The 21,221-nt window shown below is 41.2% G+C and overlaps 1 protein-coding gene and 1 long non-coding RNA gene across 12 annotated transcripts in view; one reads left to right on the top strand and one right to left on the bottom strand.

Moving 5' to 3' along the window:
- Positions 1–21,221, bottom strand: part of LOC138755215 (myelin basic protein-like) — a 169,253-nt gene that overhangs the window by 59,413 nt on the left and 88,619 nt on the right. The gene's annotated exons all lie outside the window — the stretch shown is intronic.
- LOC138752659 (uncharacterized) lies at positions 10,020–16,522 on the top strand. The gene is made up of 2 exons (XR_011350811.1): positions 10,020–10,117; positions 16,297–16,522. It is a non-coding gene; the product is annotated as an uncharacterized lncRNA (long non-coding RNA).

Genomic DNA, 21,221 nt, shown 5'->3' on the forward strand with positions numbered 1-21,221 from the left:
ACCGATCCCACTGGAGGGTGAAGCATTCATTGCAATTGTCCATCGACTGCAAGAGAACAAGGCTCCTTTGTCAATGCACAAATGCAAAGGTCTTCCTTTCCTGCCTGATATTCTGTCTATTTGGCAAATTTCTTTAATGGAGCTACAATCAAGCTGTGGATCCATTTTAATTCCTCAAGTAAGATTCAATGGTTTGAGTGCTTCCTCTAACCCCATTATAGTTGGACACTCAATGTAGCCAATTAATAATTCATTGTTTTTACAATTTTATTAGGCTGCACTCCTCTTAACTGGGGGGGGGGGGGGGGGGGGAGAAGAGAGAGGGAGAGAGAGAATACAGAAGAGGCCCTTGAACTGCAGAGTTTATACCCATCACCCCTTTATATTAATTCTACATTAATCACATTTTAATTTATCCCTATTCTCCCATCAACTCTCTCTCTTTCTCACACAAGGTCATTTACAGTGGCCAATTAATCTACCAAGCAACGTTCCCTCTAATTTTTAGTGCTGTCGTCAGTGTGCACAAAAATCAGTGTGCACAAATTCTTTCCCTGTGCCAAAAGTATGTGGACTCGTGCAAACGTAAACTTGAAATTGTTTCAAGATCATTTTGACTCAGCCTCTCTCTCATAAAACTGTATTGGCATGCTTTAATATAATACAAGTATGATGCATTCTACCAAACAACATATTGAGTTAAGATTAGTAATTATTAATTATTTTAGGTAACTAACCTGTTGTGCACACATTCGGTTCCTTTGTGGACTGGTTGCAGAGCGTACATGCGCGCACAGCTTAGAGGGAACAGTGCCACCCAGCCTTTTTATTTGCAATGTGGGAGAAAGCCAGAACATCTGGGGGAAACCAAAGCAGTCATGGGGCGAACTTGCAACTTCCACACAAAGAGCACAGATTGAACTCAAGGCTCTGATGCTGCAAGGGAGCAGTTCTAAAAGCTGCATTACCACTGAAGCCAGTTTCTCCGGGCCTCATGTCAACACTTCACATCCAGTTCCCGAAGCAAAGGATTTGTATCCAATGAGCACATTTCTCACCTTCGCTATCCAAAGATGGGACTAGGTTGCACCTGTATTGTAAAAGCCAGGACATAATACCAAAGGGCAGTTTCTGAATTGTAGAAATCTCGGTGCTGTGCACAAAATGTTAAGGAACAGGCAAGAGGTCTGCTCTTTAAATGAGAAAGACATTTAGCCTTGTTCTGCCTAGTGCTACAATTTCACAGTTTATTTTTTCCTTCAACTATTGATCTGATTTTCTGAAGTTCACTGTTGAATTTGCTTCCACTACCCTTTCAGGCTTCACTTTCACTTCATAAACAGTGTCTCTCAACAAGAGAAATTTCATTATCTTGCATATTTCTGGCAAACAAAATAAAATATTCTCCTTGTTTATTAGATCAAAACCACTAGATTTTGAAGACTTTAATGATTAGAGATACAGCACAGTAACAGACCCATCCAGTCTACGACCCTGTGCTGCCCAATTAACTCACGGACCCTTTACGTTTTGGAGGGTGGGAGGAAACCAGAGGGCTTGGAGAAACCCCCACACAGACACAGGGAGAACATACAAACTCCTTACAAAGAGTGTTGGATTCAAACTGGGTCACTGGTGCAGCAATGGAGTCGTTAATTGCTATGCTAACCGTATAGCCTTGCAAAAGAAAATAATATTAATTGGAAAGTGGCTATTTTACTCGGATCCATACTACACCTACTTTCAATACACAACACTTGGCTTGCAGGGACACGAGTGGAAAGAATTCTACTGCTCTATGGATTAAACAGATCTGTGCAGGTGGTGTTCAAGGGCTGAGAACAGCTACCTAATATACCTGGAAAAACTGTTTAGCTGTGCCTGTTAAAGAGTGAGAGTGAATGAATGAGCGTTTGAGTATGAAGTGAGTGACTGGCACAGACAAAGAGATCTTCTCCTTGCTTGATCATTTTTTTAAAAAATATTTATGGGATAAAAAAGCCACTCACAGAATTCCAAGCCAATTCAAATCACCTTAAAATGAACAATGTAATTTAAAATATTAAGAAAAAGTTTCTGTTAGATATTCCTTTTGCAAGGGTGGAAATAGAGAAAGCTCTGGGTACTTTGCAAGCTAATAAGACCCCGGGGGAAGATGGGTTCCCTCCTGAGTTTTACAGACCATTTAAAGATTTGTTGATCCCTCTGTTGATGGATATGTTAGACTAGGCAGTGGAGACCCAAGCCCTCCCAGATACTTTTTCAACTGCTATAATTACAGAGCTACTGAAGAAAGGTAGAGACTCATTAAAACCCTCAACATACAGACCAATATCACTTCTGAATGCGGACTATAAAATCCTAGCAAAGGCATTAGCTAATAGATTGGGTGAATATTTAACCAAATTAATACATCCAGATCAGGTGGGATTTGTTGGAAGACACTCTTCAAATAGTTTAGGTAGATTATTCAATATAACATATATGGCAAAATCAAGGTTGAATCCAAGCATAATTATTTCTTTAGATGCAGAAAAAATTGGTGTAGGTCGAAAATTTATAAATTGGATAAAACCTCTTTATTATAAGCCACAAGCTAAAATTATAACTAATAACCAAATGTCATCTATTTTTCCCTTGAGTAGATTGAGTAGAGAGGGGTGTCTTCTATCTTCAGCATTATTCATACTAGCTATTGAACTCCTGGCAGAGATTATAAGAAGAGATCTGGATGTTAAGGGCTTCAAAGATGGACAAGAAGAACATAAAATTAGTCTATTTGCTGATGATGTGCTATTATATATGTCTGACCCAGCTCAAATATTGATGATTACAAACAATATTTTAAAAATATGGAAGAATATCAGGATATAAAATAAATATGGATTAAAGTGAGGTAATGCCATTGCAGAGCTTTGAATATGAAAGATATCGAAAAGGTAGTAGATTTAAATGGAAGAAAGATGGAATTAAATACTTAAGAATAATGGCAGATAATAATTTACATAATTTATATAAGCTTAATTATACCCCTCTACTAGAAAAAATAGAAAAAGATTTACAGAAATGGAAAAATCTGCCAATTACATTAGCAGGAATGGTAAATTGTATAAAAATGAAGCTAATGCCAAGACTCCAGTGTCTCTTTTAATCGTTGCCTATTGTACCAACTAAAAATTTATTTAAATTATTACATAATTGTATAAGACAATTCCTATGGAATAACAATGTACCAAGAATTGTGCAGGAAAAGTTAAAATGGGACTATAAATTTGGAGAACTCATTCTTCTGGATTTTAAGATGTATCATCTATCAGCACAAGCAAGATTTTTATAATTTTGTTTTGAAGGAAACAGTCCCCTTTTGTGGATTCAAATGGGACTGAATTCAATAAAAAGGAGATAGAGAAGGACTTTATTTATTATGAAATGTTTAGTCAATAACAAAAAAGATTAGATAATGGCAAGAAATAAACGAATGTATCAAGAAAAAAGCAGGAATATCACTGAGGGCACCATTATGTAAAAATGTGCTATTGCCTATGAACCTGGCAATATTGAATTCATGGTATGATAAAGGAAAAAGATACGTTTATGATTGCCATAGGGAAGGATCTCTTCTGTCTTTTGAACAACTAAGAAATAATTTGGAGTATCTAATAGGACATTCTTTTGGTTTCTCCAGTTAAGGTCATTCTTAAGAGAAAGATGGAGACCAAACTTAGTTCCACTTGAAATTAGTGAAATGGAATGAACAATTTGACTGGGGAACACATCTAAATTTATAGCTAAGATGTACCTAATCTCCAGAATGGAAGTGCAAAACCAGGAAAACAGAGATCAAGAGAGAGAGAGAGAGAGGAGTCGGATTTGGGAGTTGCAATAATGGAAGGATGCTGGTCTGATTGGTGTTTGGATAACATGACATCAATTATAAATGCAAGATATGATTTAGTACAATATACTTTCCTGCACCTATTATACCTCACACCACAGAAATTACATAAATTAAAATAGGAATTATCAGAAATGTGCTTTAGATGTGGAACAAAAATAGGAACATTTGTACATACTACGTGGTCGTGTGCCAAGGTGAGATCTTTCTGGACAGATATCACTGAAATACTAACAAGGATAACGGGATGGCCTTCACGGATGATCAGGAGCTTTATCTTTCGGGCAACTTTTTTGAAATAAGTAATAAACTAATTAACAGTTGTATACCTATGGAAAAAAAATCACATACAATCTAAAGAACAATTATAACATATTTATAAAAATATGACAACCATATTTGGATTATATAGGGGCACAAATATAAATAAATGTCCTATTATCATAAAAATATGTGACTCCCCCAGTGGAGAAATTCCTTTTTTAAACCCATCTGTAAGCCCTGACGGTGCAGATTTATACTGTGAAGGGGGTGGGGGGAAGGGGTTGTTGTGCTTTGTTTTGCAAGATATATATTTCTTTTTGAAAATGGAAAATTTTGTTATGTATATTTATGGGAAAAAAAATCAAAAATAAAATATTAAAGGAAGGAACATCAATAAAAATGGAAAAAATTCCCACTGTTAACCACGATACAACCCACATTATGAAAGGGAACAACCGTCACCAATAGACTGCCCTTAACTTGAAGTGTTTCAATGTGCTTTATGACTCAATGGGTCAGGTAGCATGGGTTTCTAGCATCTGCTAAAACATTTGCTGCAGTCCCTCAATTGCATCATAAAAAGTTATTCTGGACAATTGTGATTTTATTAGATTTCAAGCTGTATGCCTGGAAGCTCCTGTTGTGGCCTTCTCTACATCAGAAAAACTAGACTGGGAGGTCACTTCGCTGAGTACCTTTGCTCTATCCGCATCAATATCAGGGATCTTCTAGTGGCCAACAATTTAAATTCACCAATGTGTCTGTCCATTGCCAAACCAGGGCCACCTGGTAAATTCATGGGGCAACACCTAATATTTTGTCTGGGCACTCTCCAACCAGACATCATTGCAGCGGAGGTCAGCACTGAAAAGCTTGCAACAAGAGGGTGTCCAAACAAAGGTCGTGTCAGAGATGCCTGCTCCATTGCAGAGGTAGCAGTTCCCACCATCATTGTCTGGCAGAACTAGATTTTCTCGGGCATAATGATAATCATTGAAACAAGAATTCTGCTGTCAAGGTGGGCGAGAGAAATCAGCATTAATGGATCATTAAATCTTTCAGTAACTCTGGGCAACAAACAAGACAGCACTCCATGGTCAAGAGAGAGATTTGTATGCAAATACTCCAGCACGCTGCTATCTTTTATTGCACCTCTATAATCTTAACACAATACCAAGCAAGACTTCTAGACACAGTCTTCAATCTCACTACCCTGAAAAGAAATTCTTCCTAGGTCTCCGCCAAACTTCTTCTGCCTTGCTCTCATCCTTTACCGTCTAGTTTTGCATTCTGTACATCTGCAATGGAATTAGGTCTCGCACTATCTATTCTACCGCAGCCTTTAATTTTATATTCTCTTATCTGATCACTCCTCAGCCTTCTCCATTTCATGAAAAACAAATCAAGTCTTATCTCAAACTGAAACACTCTATACCGGGCAAAATCCTGTTGAATCTCCTCTGTTCCCTCTCTCATACATTATGTGACAACCAGAACTGATCCCCACCCCGTCCTCCTCCCTCTACCACACTGATTCCCACTCTGACCCCCACTTAGTCTTTACCATCCCCTCGGACCTTCTCCTCTCAGACACGAGATGCCTCACCTTCATCCCCCTTTGCCCACACTTCACTGAGTTCCGTGCACACCATGATGCCAACATCCTTCTTCCGTTGTGTCTCCGAGCTCACTTCTTCAATCATGATTCTTCACACCTCACTGGAGGCCCTTTCTCCTGCTTTAAGCCTTCTTCCTCCTCTTGTCATCTCATCCTGGCCAGCTGCCCGCAGTCAAGGGTGGTCTGGCACAGTGACCTCTACTTTGCAGAGGCCACACAACAGCTCTCAGACACCTCCACTTACTGATCCCTTTGAGGACCACACCAAAGAACATCAAGACTACACTTCTTCATACCCAGTCCACTGCAAGGAATACATTCCTTTCTCTCAAATTTCTCCATCTCTGACATCTGCTCCCAAGATCATCAGAAGGGTCCTCCATTTACAAAAGAAAAATGTGGCTTTCCTTCTACCACTGCTCCTATCCACATCTCCTCCACTTTTCCACACATCTGCCCTGAATCCTTCTGCCCTAGATGCAACAACAGCATTCTCCTTCACCTACCACCCCACCAGTCTCCGCATCCAACATATTAACCTCCACAATTTCCATTACCTACATGATCTCAGCACTAGAAACACCTTCCCTTCTCATCCTTATGCAGGGACCACTCGCTCCATGACTCCTTCATCTACTCATCCCTTCCCATTAATCGCCCCTTGGCACCTTGCCTGCAGCTGCAGGAAGTGCTGCACTTGTGCCACACCTCCTCCCTCACCATTCTTCACTTGTGTATTTGCTCCTGTTGTGGCCTTCTCTACATCAGAAAAACTAGACTGGGAGGTCACTTCGCTGAGTACCTTTGCTCTATCCGCATCAATATCAGGGATCTTCTAGTGGCCAACAATTTAAATTCACCAATGTGTCTGTCCATTGCCAAACCAGGGCCATCTGGTAAATTCATGGGGCAACACCTAATATTTTGTCTGGGCACTCTCCAACCAGATGTCATTGACTACTCCCCATTCTCCTTCTCTTCCCCATCCCCCTGTCTCCTTTCCTCTAGCTCCTTCCCTCTCCATTTGCAGCGCCATCCCCCGCTTCCACAGTTTTCTCTTATGCCCTCCCTTCCTTATCCTCCTATTACCAATTGCCTGAGGGCCTGTGCTCCTTCCACCCCACCCCCCCACCATTTTATTCAGTCACCTGCCAACATTTTGCTCATACCTTGATTAAGGGCTGTACCTTTATCTCTGAATATAAAGTACACCCTTTGACCTGCTGAGTTCCTCCAGGATTGTGTTTATATTGCTTACAGTACTCCAGCTCGGTCCTCACCAATGTTTTATAAAATGGCAAATTACCTCCATGCTCAGATAATGAAGGGCCAATGCTTTTTTCACCACCACACCCAACTGTGCTGCCACTTTCAGAGATCCTTGGACTTGTACAGAGCCATCTCTCCATTCCTCAATGCTCCCCAGGTCCCTACTCTTCATTCTTTCTACCCTATTAGCCCTCAAAAAATGCATTGCCTTGCACTCTTTAAATACCATCTGCCATTGCTCTGACCACCTTATTTTTATCTACACGTTAAATATTGACAACAATCAATTTTGCATGGGGGGCTCTTGTATCCATCTGACAGAAGACAGGGCCTAATTATTAATGTCTCATCCAACAGATATTTAGATTGCCTAAGAGGTTATTACCTTTGCAGGGTGTCAATTTTTTGTTAATTGTGTATTCCCCTTAACCCTTTCAAGCTCCATTTCAACCAGCAGCTGTTCACCCACCAGTGTGCTTCGCTTGTGCTAGAGCTCGTTTTCAATGCATCTTTTGTCTGCTGCAGATGGACAATTGTTTCATTGTTGTTCCCAAAATAGCCAACTCAAAGTCTAAACTTGAGCAAAGAGTGACTGTATAGATTTGGAAGAAATGGAGGGGGGAGGATAGGTGGAGGAGGTGCAGAGTTGAGTATTGAGACAGATATAAAAACTGCTGGACAAACATCACTGAAATCTACATCATACGATGATATCGTGGCCAGAGAAAAGATGGAGGATGGTGGAGAGCTAATCCCATGAGAAATGGATTGTAACAAGATAGGAATGATCACTTCAATATCCACATCCTGTGAGTGACTGAGGAAAAAGGCCTCATTATTTGACCATTCATTGGCAGGACATGGACAATGTTGACAATGCCAGCATTCGTTCTCCATCCCTGAACACATTCATGGATAAGGAGTCGCATGTGGGCCAGGCAGCCATACTTTCTGATGTTGATGATGAGAGCTTATTGTCATAGACTTCAATATAATGTACAAAGGCACTGAAAATTTTGCTTGCTTGCTGCAGATGTAGAGATACACAGAATATACTAATATGCATAAATTATTAGGCAAGGGAGTAAAATACAAAAGGATATGGAAATATTCACTGATGCAGTCAAAGCACAAAAAAATGATTTTGCAATAAAAGTCTATTCCCTGAAAGACATTAGTTAACCATGAGACTAATTTGTTAATTGTATGACTATTACGAAGCCTCACCTTATATTTTAAAAATTCTATATTTATTCAATGATCCATTGATACAGGCACAAGGAAGATGAAAAATTTAAACTGAAATGATTAAAGTCTTGGTAACAATAAGCACGAGTCTTATGGTGAACAGATGTCCTTTTGGGGAAAAAGTCTGGCATTTTTAAACCAGGCCACCAAGTACACAGTTTATTTTCAATATTCTTAACCTGAGTCCAATGGTCAAGTTACAATGTTAAAGATGCATATAGATTGTACGGATTGAGGGAACCAATTCTATTAGAAGGACAGTTCTGAACATTGCAAGAATTTGCATTACTGCTCGTCCTTTGTTTCCTCATCAACGTTAAGCCCAGCCATCCTGCACATTTTTATTCCTATGATTACTGGAAAGCCCAGTCACATCCTGTGCATTTTCCTGCAGCATCAGTGGGCTAGGAAGAAGGCCATCATCTAATCGAGGGCAAATGGAGCAAGTGGTGCTTCTTGCACCTTAATCTGAGAGAACTTTAAGATTTGGGAGAGCACGCTTGACCGAGGTGAAGGTGGTTCGGATAATCCACTCGCAAACTGGCAACAAAATTTCCTAAATCATTACACCTGAGGTTGTGTTGGGGAGACCCAGATCATTTGTAAATGCAGGTCTTCTTCCCTTCCTCCACTTCTCCCAATGAAGATTCCACAACACTACTTATGGCAGGATTAATGACTCATCTCCTGGAAGAACAATTGCAGTACCAGACTGGTGACCCACAAGCACATTCAACAGAACCCGAGCTCAAAGAAACAATCATGATCATTTGGGGGGGGTGGAAAGAATGACCGAAAAGCACATCCCTCTGTTTTTAAACTGTTAGAATGGCGAAGATCCAAATTAATTTTAAGATCGGAGTAGAGACAAAAGAGGCCACGGATGCTGGAATCCAGAGCAAAAATAAACACTATCTGCTGGAAGAATTCAGCATGTGGGGGAAGAAAGTCTTGAAAATCAAAAATGAAAGGACGATCTGGAAGTACATCAAAGGAACAAAATACTTGATTAAAATTATCTTTAATGTCTAAAGATTCATGGAACAACTCAGTCCACCTGCTGGGAGCCCTTCCAGCATCGCAGACTAGGGATTGCAATTCAAAAGGGAGGTTTGCATTTATTTAGTAATTTTAAAAAAAAGACCTTGTCGTTCCAAAATAATTTGCAACCTTAATTCCTGTAAATCAAGTGATTTGGTGCACCATTTCTGCAGTCTGATCTCATCAACGGCATTGTTAATGATATTGGTTGAGGGATAATTACTGAGCAGAACACCCTTTGACATAGTGGCAAGCAATCTTCGACACCCAGGAGAGACAGTTGTTGGGACCTTGTTTTATTATCTCAGTCGAAAGCAGAGACACGTCCTTCGGTGTAACACACTCTCTGTACTGGCACTGGGAGTGTTAGCTTCACTCCAGTGGGACAAAGGCTCCCCTCTCACAGCCTCACCCTTTCTGTAAGCTGGTACACAAGTGGCCTAAATGTGACTAAACCACACAAGCAAGACAATGGTGTCCAAGGGGAGAAGACAGCAGTAGTGATGGACGATTGTTCCAGACAATGCCCTCCTTTGAGTCACAGTGCCTTGGGTGACAAAAGCTGCTCACACAGCAATTAGCCACACTAAGTACCAGTTAGAGTTAGCTGCTGCCAAGGGAGCATTCACCCTTCATTTCTACAGCACGCTTTTGTCTGATGAAACAAGACTTGTACAGGCATCGAGAGAGGGGCGAAGGAGGATGAATGAAAGGAAGATGAAATTATACCCTTGCAGCAGGATTTCAGGATGTAATAAGGGAAGAACCAGGAGAGTTGAAAGGTGCAGGATTGGTTTTGAGTGGAGAGTTCTGCAAGCAGTTACCCCACTCACATTCCCAACCAGTGCTCAGTGTTCTGCTTCAATACAACAGGTATCACTCCAACACCTAGTGCTCTCACCTCAGTCAGCAGGTTGTCATTTCAAATCCCACTCCAGAAACTCTAGCACAATGATCTAAGTTCTCTGTGTGGTACTGAGGGTAAAGAGCTCTATCTTATGGATCAGCTATCTGACCAAAACATGGCCACTCTCCCAGGTAGACACAAAAGATTTCTTGGTGATCTGTGGCAGTGTCTTTCCCCCAAATGTCATGGCCAATATTTATTTTTCACTCAACGAATTACCTGGCCATCATCACATTGTTTACAGCGGCGTCCTCTGAACAAATTGGCTTCTAGGTTTTCGAATATACAAAGTCTATTTGGGGAGTACTTCATTAACTCTTGAGAACTAAAAGGTTGCTCATGTTCTGATGAGAGATCCTTCACCTGAGTGCTTCTGGTATTTTCTGATGCCAGTCTACGGATCCCATTGCAAAGCCTACAGTCTGCCAGCCTACAGATCCCACTGTCAGAATCAGAATTTATTGTCACAATCAAGGCAGGAAATTCGGTGATATTGCAGCAGGCTCATAGTGCAAACATTTATGGATCATATGAGGCACTATGAATGGATCTATGAATCATGGATAATGAATAGCCACAAAGCTCCATTTTTTAAAACTTTATAATTCTACAATATTTTGTTTTTTACCGAATTAATTGCCCAGAAAAACCCTGCATTGAAATAAATCGCTAGCCTGTTCACGTATCCAGTTCTGTAAACTGAGCATCATAACATCTATTTAAGTATCCGCAAACTTCCCTGTAATGTCCGAAGCAGGTTTCAACCACACTCTGCTGACAGGCTTTCCCTCAACTATTTCCCTGAGATTTTTACCTCCAGACTACTCCCACCAGCCCTGAATCTCAGTCGACATCTTCATATCTGCCCACAACCTACATCATCAAGCATTCTGTTAAAGCCACAGACAAAACATGATCCCTAATTTTATGGTCTCTGACTGTGACCATGCTCACACATCTGCCTTGCAGATCCTTCTGATTGGAAGGTGGACATGATCACAGTCAGGTAAAAACCAAGTGCCATTTTCTTCAAAAAGAGTAAACAGAACACAAATGCCAAATGTAGAATTATTACTTCCCTGCCATTCTTCAGGACAACAAATTATGACAATTTGGTGCATCATTCCTGAATAATACCTCACACTAGTAAAATAATGTTTTCTTGGCTCTGTACTAACTGATCTCTCCCCCTTCCCACTCTTCATGGCTTTTAATTGCTGTCCTATGTATGGGTTGCCTAGCTGGTCTGCTCACAAAAAAGACTCTCTCACTGTATTTTGCTAAACGTGATAAGAATCAACTAACAAATAGAGCCTGCTCATGGGACTATGAAATAATTAAGCATAGAGGAGATAAATGCAGAAATAAATGCAGATTCGAAGACACGTGACATTTCTGAAGAATGCAGAGTAGTGGCACAAAAACCTGTGGCAACAAATTCCACAGATTTACCACTCTCGGGGTGAAGAAATTCCTCTGCTTCTCTGTTCTAAGCAGACCCCCTTCAATACTGAAGTTGCACCCTCTTTTCCTAGACTCTCCCCCCCTTTCTACATCTACTCTTCCCACATCTTTCAGCATTCAAAATGTTTCAATGAATTCCACCCCCCCCCCCCAATAATTCTCCTAAATTTCAACAAGTACAGGCCAAGAGCTGTCAAACACTCCTCATATGATAAACCTTTCAATCCCGGAATCATCCTGAACCCTCTCCAACGTCAGCACATTCTTTCTTAAGTGATGAGCCGAAAATTGTTCGCAATACTTCAAGTGAGATTGCACTAGTGCCTTACATGACATCCCTGCTCTTGAATTCGATTCAACGTGAAAGGAAAAAGAAGTGGCCCCAACCCCGAACCCCATGAAACACTATTAGGAACTGTCAGCCAACCAGAGTACAATCTCTGTATTCAGACTCTGCTTCCTGGCAATCAGCCAATGCTCTATCCATGCTAATGTGTGTCCTGTTATTCCATGGGCTCTTGTCCTGTTAAGTAGCCTCATGTTCCCTCCAACCCAAGCACTTCTCTCTCCTCAACACTAAGGAGCCAGGGGTTCAACAAGAAAAACAGTAAATATTTATATGGTCCTTCTTTCAGCTCTTTAAGGAATAATTCAAACAGTCTGACAAATTTGTCAATGGTATCCACATTTTGCTATTCTCGAGATTGTGCTTTGAAGAATAAAGTCATAGAAATGTGCATGATAGAAATGGATCCTATGGACTACCCTGTCAACTATCTGCACTGATCTCATCTGCCTGCATTAGGCTGCACCTCTCCATGCATTTCCAATCAAAGTACAAAAACATATCTAAATGTGAAGGCCATCCCAATATCCTGTATGACTCAATAATTCTAAATGTGCATCTTACTCCACTAGTTAGTTTAGAATTAGATCATAGCATCAACTCCTTTCATCCACTCTAGCTCACTTTTCTAACCCAACAATAATCAATTCAGACCATAGTCAAAAGACTTCAACTTCCAATGCCTTTTGTTAGGGGAACCTTCAAAACTCCACATTCTTCAGAGCTATTTAATATTATGGCATGGCTCAATTTTCTCTACTCCGTCCCCTCATTCTTGATTGTCCCACCAGAGTTCCTTTGCACTTTTCCATCTGAAGCCTTGTAGCATTTTAAATACTTCAATTAGGTCATTTACATTGGAGGGAGTACAAGCCCAGTTTATACAAACTTGTAATTGAACCCTGGAGATCCTGGTATAATTGTCAGTTTGTTTGCACACACTTGAAATTTAACAGAATAAAAATTCAGATGGAGAAATTGGTGAAACTGAGCATAGAACAAAGCAACTTTTGTGGAATACCTGCACTCTGACTACAAAGCTCCCTTTCCACTCCCACCCCCATGTCTTCTGCCTTCTTCATTCACAGAGCCACCCCCTCCATTGATTAATTGACTCCTATCCATGTCCAATTATGGCCTTTTGCCTTTTATCCTGTGCTCCTCCCCCTGACCTTTCTTCCCTTCTCCCTCAACCTTTTTTTATTCTGGCACCCTCCTGCTTTTTGTTCATACATTGATAAAGGGCTCAGGCCCGAAATGTTGGTCATCTATCTTTACCCCCAAGGATGCCGCGAGAGCTGTCAAAATTCTTCCAGGAATTTTGTGTCCTTAATAGAGAACTGGTGACAACTTGCAAGATCAACCTGTCAGTGAGAGAATGCTTACCCACAGCTCAAACATTAGTTGCAAAAATAAGTGACAGAGAGTATGCGATTACACTTCCAAAACCTTCACGCTGTGAGCCTGAGAATGTCAAGAGGTTTCTACTCTCTCACCTCAAATGTAGCAATTCCTGCAGGAAAGAGCGACTACCTGAATCTACATTAAAAGAAGGCTTAACAGAAGATGGCATGTGGTCCACGGTCCCAGCTAGAACAGCCGCTGCCTCACAGTTCTCTCTAATCTCAGGTGTTTGCTTGTCCACGTGGTATTTGCACATTCTCCCTGTATCCACAAGTTTCATCTGAGTGCTCCAGTTTCCCCTTAACTCGAGGATGTGCAGGTAGGTTAGCCACTGTAAAATACACGAGTGCGTAAGTGTGCATAGGATCTGGGGTGGGAGGGGAGGAGTTGTTGAGAATGTGGGGAAAATAAAACAATGTCAGGTTCATGTAATTTGATAGCTGATGGTAGAGGAGTTGCTGTGCTGAAGAGAATGTTCTCATGCAGTAACTAACTCAAAATGACCCAAAAAACTAACATGCCAGAATGCTTAGAACCTAGGCAGCACAGCCTGAACACAAGCATACTGAATCTCAACAGCAGAGTTAGACTGAGTTACAGAAAAGTTTGTATGACCTCCTGTGGTTTATCTACAGAGCTACTAGATTCACATCAATGTGCAAACTGCATAAGTTTTGAGATGGTCTTGCATGTAAACATGCAAGAATGGTCTTTAAATTCAATATTAAATTTAAATTTAGAAATACAAATGCAGGTCTTTCCGGTCACAAGTCCATGCTGCCCAATTACACCCAATTGGCCAAGAACGGCCAGCACGTTTCGAACAGTGGGAGGAAACCAGAGCCCCCAGGGAAAATCCACACAGACACAAGTAGATCGTACGCACAGACAGTGTGGGATTTGAATCCCGGTCCCAATCGCTGGCGCTGTAATGGCGTTACACTCACTGCTATGCCAACCGTGCCTCTGTTTACCTGCTGCATTTCATGTCAATTTGGAGTTAGCATGGGTCAATAATTGAACTGTAAATACTGGGAATTTTTCAGTTTTTAAAATGTAGTTTCCCACCAATATCTTGTCATGAATGGTTTTATCTACTGAATGGTCTCATCCCTTAAAAGTGCCAAGATGGCCCTTCATATATGGCTTAGGACAAAGTGTTTGAATGCGACAACATAATTGAAGTTCTTTGATCGGTCATCTTCTCCTTAACTCAACCTCTTCCAGAACAAAATATTAAAGTAAACTTGAATTATGGTTTCCACAGTGTAGGGTGGGCAGTTAACATGCTCAAGGGAGATACAACTACTTCTTCAATTCTTCAAAAGCACAAACACGATTCTTCAAAAGCCCGGGGGCACTTTCTCTTCTCAGTCAGAATGCTGTTAGTAGGTGGAGGAGACCCCTACTGCACAAAAGAAAAGCTGAAAGAGGGGTTGGTTTATCTTCTGAAATGTGCCAGGTGATCAAGTAGGTAATGCCACAGCGTCTCACCACCAGTGACCTGTTTTAGATCCCAATCTTCAAAGCTGAATATGTGGAGTTTGTTTTTCCTGTGACCTAAACCCAAAGACGCGTTGGCTGTTGGGTCATTTGACCCCAGTGTAGGTGCATATTAGGGGAATCGGCGTGCATGTTTTGGAGAATAAGTTACAGGTAAATAGAGGATTGGGGTTATGCTGTGAGCACACAGTGTGTTTTTTTTTAAACATTCACAGAAATTCCACAATACTGCCACAAGGAAAACCGGGCATTAAGCCGGCTTTGGTCATTTACGCTGAACTGAACAAAGCCAGCGTAATGCCTGGTCGCTGTGTCTTTTTATACAGCAAGCCAGCATTTTAGGGAGCAAAAGAGGCAGGACGTGTAACTCAACTGCATCAATGTCTTGTGTGATGTATAACATAGGCATCAGATGTAGCTTTCTACACAATGGCAGTTGAATTTGACGTGCTAATGCTACTAGCTGTGAACATGTATGCCACTCTTCAAATGCAAGAAAATTTGCTGCGCTTCGTACACAACTTTAGAATGGACGGATTCAGGTGAGCAACGTGTTGGTGCAATCAGAAATACGTTGGAGGAGAAACTGAGGAGAAGCAGGGAACGGTTTGAGGCAGAAGGGCACGAGGAACTTAAGACGCTGTAGACGGAGACATTTCGTTCTTGAGAGTCCATTTCTGCTGATCTTGGATATAATGATGTCGAGGAGAGACAGACCATACAGACCCATATTCCAGTCTAATGTCTTCAACAATTTTGATGAAGTTGAGTGGGGAAGTCACTTTCGTATGTCTCGGAATATTTTTGACTTATATTGGAATTCGTTGAGCCACAAGACAACAAATCGGTGACAATCTCTAGAACCTGTGTGATGGTATGCTACCCCGAATGAAAAGTGTGTGTGTGTTCATTCTTTGAAGAAGGCCCTATTTAAATGTTTTGTTGACCTGCTGAGTGGAGTTCATCTTTGGAGACAATGGATGGTTTGCAGAAGGGGCAGGGGTCCAGTGCTAATTTTTTTTGGTGCTGGAGCTCACCAAAAATTGCAAAAAGGAGGTGCCAGAGCAGCACTCCTGTGACTTCCGGCAGCACTGCACCCCAGAGAACAGGGGTATCCAGTGTGCTGGTGCCATTGATGGCACATATTCCCATCATACCCCCACCACCCATGAAGGCACACCAGCCTACTACAATTGGAAAGGGTGGCACACCATTGTTCTTAAAACTGTTGTAGACCACAACTACTGGTAAGGATCATAGACTGAGTTATAATTATTTGTCTTTTATCAATTAATGTATTTCATATGTTGATCTAAACACAAATTTTGTTGTTCCAGCTTCACAGATGTGTATGTGGGTTGGCCTGTTTGCACACATGATGCTGAAGTTTTAGCCAACTCGTCCATCTACAAAAAGCCAAAGATCAAGATAGATACCTCTTCCCACGTGAAGTAAGTTTATGTACTCCACTGTACAGTGATGCATGTGTGGATCAATCATGTTTTTTTTTTGTCACATGTAACCAAATCGAATACAAAGACTGAAATATATGGTTAAACTGAAGGAATGGCTAACTGCGTCTACCTCAAATGAAACTTATGACAAGAGTCAGGTTCAATCCTGTTATTGTAAAATGGCCACAAGAAAACATTATGCCACTTCTGAAATCACAATCAGTTCATTAAAGTATTTATACATCTACAGAAATCCAAAACTGTTAACGCAGTGGAAAACCCCGTGCATCTAATCAGAGACCCAGCTTACCCCTCAGGAAGTGGTTAACTACCTCGCACTCAATCAATGGCAGTGAAGCTTTAACTACCATTTGAGTTCGTCAAGCATGGAGGTAGAAACTGCTTTTGGACGTCTCAAAGGTCACTGGAGGTGCCTGGCGAAATGACTTGATATTTGTACCACTTTTGCATTAGACATTGTTGTTGTCTTTTGGGTTCTACACAAAGAATGTAAAATCAACAAGGAACACTTCTTGCCAGAGTGGAACACTGAGCTACCCAATCTCCTTGAGGAGCCTGATCAAGTGGCTTATCATGGTGTACAAGCACACAGTCACAAGGCGATGCATGAGGCAATTTTATCCCTTCTGTAAGCAATTTAAACAAGCAAATAACCGCTTTTAGTAAATGTATATTGTGCATTTCAGAGAAATGGAGTGAACAGGAAATGTAAACCACGATTTAAAAAAAAGGTTTAATTCAATCGTGTATAACTATTTACAACTGTGCAAATAAACAGAACACCAATAAGATGGGCAAAAGTAATAAGGCACAACAGAGTGCGGACAACTGTCACATCAGTACAGCAGCTGGAAGAAGAAGGTGGTTGAAATGACTCATATACACCATCAGTGTGGTGGATGTTGTCACTCAGCTGTAGTGGCAGAGAGTAATACTGGCTGTGGGGTGCAGGAGTGCGGTACTGTTGTGTGGGAGTTTGTTGCAGTACCCTGGGAGCAAGGTGCAGTCATGCAGATATCATGAGTGCATTCATTTCCTACACGAGCGAGGCCTGGTTCTGCATCTCATACTAAAAATCCTTGACAACGTTACTGAACCCATTCATTTCATCTGCCCGCTCACATCTATTGGCCTCCCGTGCTGCCATCTCCACCTCTTTCCTCAACTGCTTCTCATGGGCCCTCTGCACTTCCCATCAAAGATGCTCCCTCTCACAGTCCTTCATCACTCGTCACCACCTGGGGTTTGGTTGGTGTCTGCTTTTAGAGGTGGTTGGCATCCTAAGGAACAATAGGACACAAGTGACATTAGCAAGACTGCTCTTTAGGGGCAAACACTTACTCAAAAAATGTTAATCATGGAAAAAAATAAGTTTTTACCTGGTTGATCGCCAGGCGCAGATTCACCGTTTTTATTGCTGGCCTCTATGTCCAAGCTGCTAGGGACTCCGGCATCAGCACTGCTGCTGGAGGAGGGAGACACAGCTGAAACAGTCTTGGGAGAAGATGGATCTGTCATGTTGCTCAGAAGACCAACCAGGTTTGCAGAGTGACTTGTGCTCAAAATGGAATAGCACAGATCAAAATATGTCCAGTCCAAACACCCTCTACCACTCACGCTGTTATGATCATTCACTGATGGCATATTTTTTGCAGGCTTTTCAACTTGCTTGTCCCGAGCAAAGCCTTTCCAATATTGGGTCATCCTTTACCTTTTCCATAATATGTCGCCTAATTTATTCCTCAGCTCGGAGGGTAAGGATCTCTTTATTCCCTCCCCACCATTCACAGGCATCGTAACTATGCCTACTGCTTTAAAATTTTCAAATTTCCTGCTGACAGGTCACATACATCATCACAACATTGTATTCCTTACCCAAGTTGGTCCCTGAATGCTGGACCGGCCCTTTTACACAGACAGAATTCCAGCACCGTTACTACCTCTGCTGCTGTTTAAAAACTAGGACTGGAATGACTCCTCTCCCTCCACCATCCCCCCATTCCGTGTCGGTGCCTTTTACATAGAAGGCATGTTTTAAAAAAAGCTGCAAACATCCAGGAACAAAGTGGGCTGTATAAAAAGCGCAAATGGTCTCCTCCTACATTGTAAAAAAAAAGTAATAAAGAGAGAGTGGGTATAAGTGATGAGCTCAGAACTCAAGGCATTGAGGGAGTGCCACACAGCAGGTGGCATTATTTCTTCAATTAGACATGAACTGGTTTCCATCTCCTGACAGACAGATGCATCATAACACAGGGTATTTTTTTGAAGACAGATGATGTATCCTGGTTTCCCTCAACCAATATTGCCAAAACAGAGTGTCTAATCACAATCATATTTCTTTCTTTCTTTCTTTGGCTTGGCTTCGCGGACGAAGATTTATGGAGGGGTATGTCCACGTCTGCTGCAGGCTCGTTGGTGACATAATAACTGTTATTCTTCAAAAGTACAACACTGTATAAAGTGCCATAACTAAATCTAAAGCACTTTGGGATGTTCTCAGCCTGGGAAGGCAAGTCCACTCAGAGTTGGGTAAAATGTTTGGGCCTGTCTTTGTAGGCAGGGCAGGTGGGGTCCTTCATTCCAAGTTTAATACATAAAACACTTTAAATAATTTTAGTTGGCACAAGTACACTTGTTGGTAGAAAAGGGGAACATTTAAGATCCAACTTTTCAGAGAGAGGGTACGAAAGTACCAAGGGACAATGTGAGTGAAAAAGTGTTTACCTATCTGTAGTGGGGTGGAAACTCTTATTAGGAGAGGAGATTCCAAAAATTTACTTCTGCAATACATCTTTCAAAAAGGAACTACAAAACAGGGATTACATAAATTTAGACAGAAATAGGAGCTGGATCTGAATATTATAATTGATGTGTAACAATGGTTTGATCTCTGTCAAGATAGCATGATATTAAAGCAAGATACAATTATTTACATCAGCTATATTTAATACCTCAAAAATGGAATAGAATGAAATCAGATTTATCAGATCAATGTTTTAGGTGTGGTGAAGAGATAGGCACTTTCCTGCATTCAACTTGGTCATAGGAACATAGGAAGTAGGAACAGGAGTAGGCCAAAAATGGCCCATCGAGCCTGCTCCGCCATTCAGTAAGATCATGGCTGATCTAATTTATAACCTAACTCCACCTACCTGCCTTCTCCCCATATCCCCTCATTCCTTTATCATGTAAAAATTTATCTAACCGAATTTTAAATATGTTTAATGAAGCAGCCTCAACCACTTTCCTGGATAGAGAATTCCAAACATTCACTACTCTCTGGGAAAAACTATTTTTTCTCATCTCTGTCCTAAATCTACTCCCCCGAATCTTGAGACTGAGTCCTCTCATTTTAGTTTCCCCGGCCAGCTCAAAAAACCTTCCTACATCTATCCTATCCATACCCTTCATAATTCTATATGTTTCTATAAGATTTCCTCTCATTCTTCTGAACTCAAGCGAATACAATCCTAGATGATTTAATCTTTCATGATAAGTCAACCCCTTCATCCCAGGGATCAACCTAGTAAACTTCCTCTGGACCGTCTCCAAAGCCAGTATATCCTTCCTCAAATATGGAGACCAGAACTGGACACAGTACTCCAGGTGTGGTCTCAACAGTACCTTATACAGTTGCAACATTACCTCCCTACTGTAAGGTAAAAACATCATGAGATGGGACCGGAGAAGGAGTCACCCAGTACTAAGGAGTAACAGAATGCAGATGTGACCTTGTACACTCAAGATAAGCTTTGCACTAACAAGAATGATGTGCAGCAGACTAACAGAGAAGGATAGCAACAGTTTATTCATTGGACAATGTAATGGTATGATAATTTACTAAGTACGTATCCTGAGGTATAAAAAAACACCACTTGCTGATAACGGCAGAATGCGCCTTCTCCAACTAACACTGTTAGTTGCAAGTGTTACAATCCGGTAATAAAGAACAAAGAACCTTGATTTCGACTCAGTCTGGTGTCTGACTCACTCATTCATGAACAAAGCAGACCTAACACTACTCCTGAATTCAATTCCTCTAGCGATGAATGCCAACATTCCATTTGCCTTCTTAATAACCTGCTGCACCTGCAACCTAACTTTTTGCGATTCATGAACAAGCACTCCCAAGTCCCTCTGCACAACAGCATGCTGTAGTTTTTCACCCTTTAAATTATATTCAGCTCTTTTATTTTTCTTGCCAAAGTGGATAACCGCACACTTACTAACATTGTACTCCATTTTCCAGACCTTTGCCCACTCATCCAGCTTAACTATATCCCTCTGCAGACTCTCCACATCCTCATTACAATTTGTTCTTCCACTCAATTTGGTGTCATCCACAAACTTGGCTACACCACATTTTGTCCCCTCCTCCAAGTCATCAATGTAAATGATGAACAGTTGTGGGCCTAGCACCGACCCCTGCGGCACCCCACTTACCACTCTCTGCCAACCTGAAAAACTCCCACTTATCCCGACTCTCTGCCTCCTGTCAGACAACCAATTTTCGATCCATGCCAATATACTTACCCGGACTCCACTTTCCTGTAATTTACTGATAAGTCTCTTGTGCGGCACCTTATCAAACGCTTTCTGGAAATCCAAATATACAACATCAACCTGTTCCCCTCTATCCACCGCACCCATTACATCCTCAAAGAATCCTAGCAAGTTTGTCTTCCCTTTCTAAAACAGTCTGCCTGATTGAACCCTTATGTTCCAAAAGTTTCACTATTTCATCTTTAATGACGGCTTCAAGCATTTTTCCAACTACGGACGTC

This window comes from Narcine bancroftii, chromosome 2 (genome assembly GCF_036971445.1).
Source record: "Narcine bancroftii isolate sNarBan1 chromosome 2, sNarBan1.hap1, whole genome shotgun sequence".
NCBI classification, from domain to species: Eukaryota; Metazoa; Chordata; class Chondrichthyes; order Torpediniformes; family Narcinidae; genus Narcine; species Narcine bancroftii.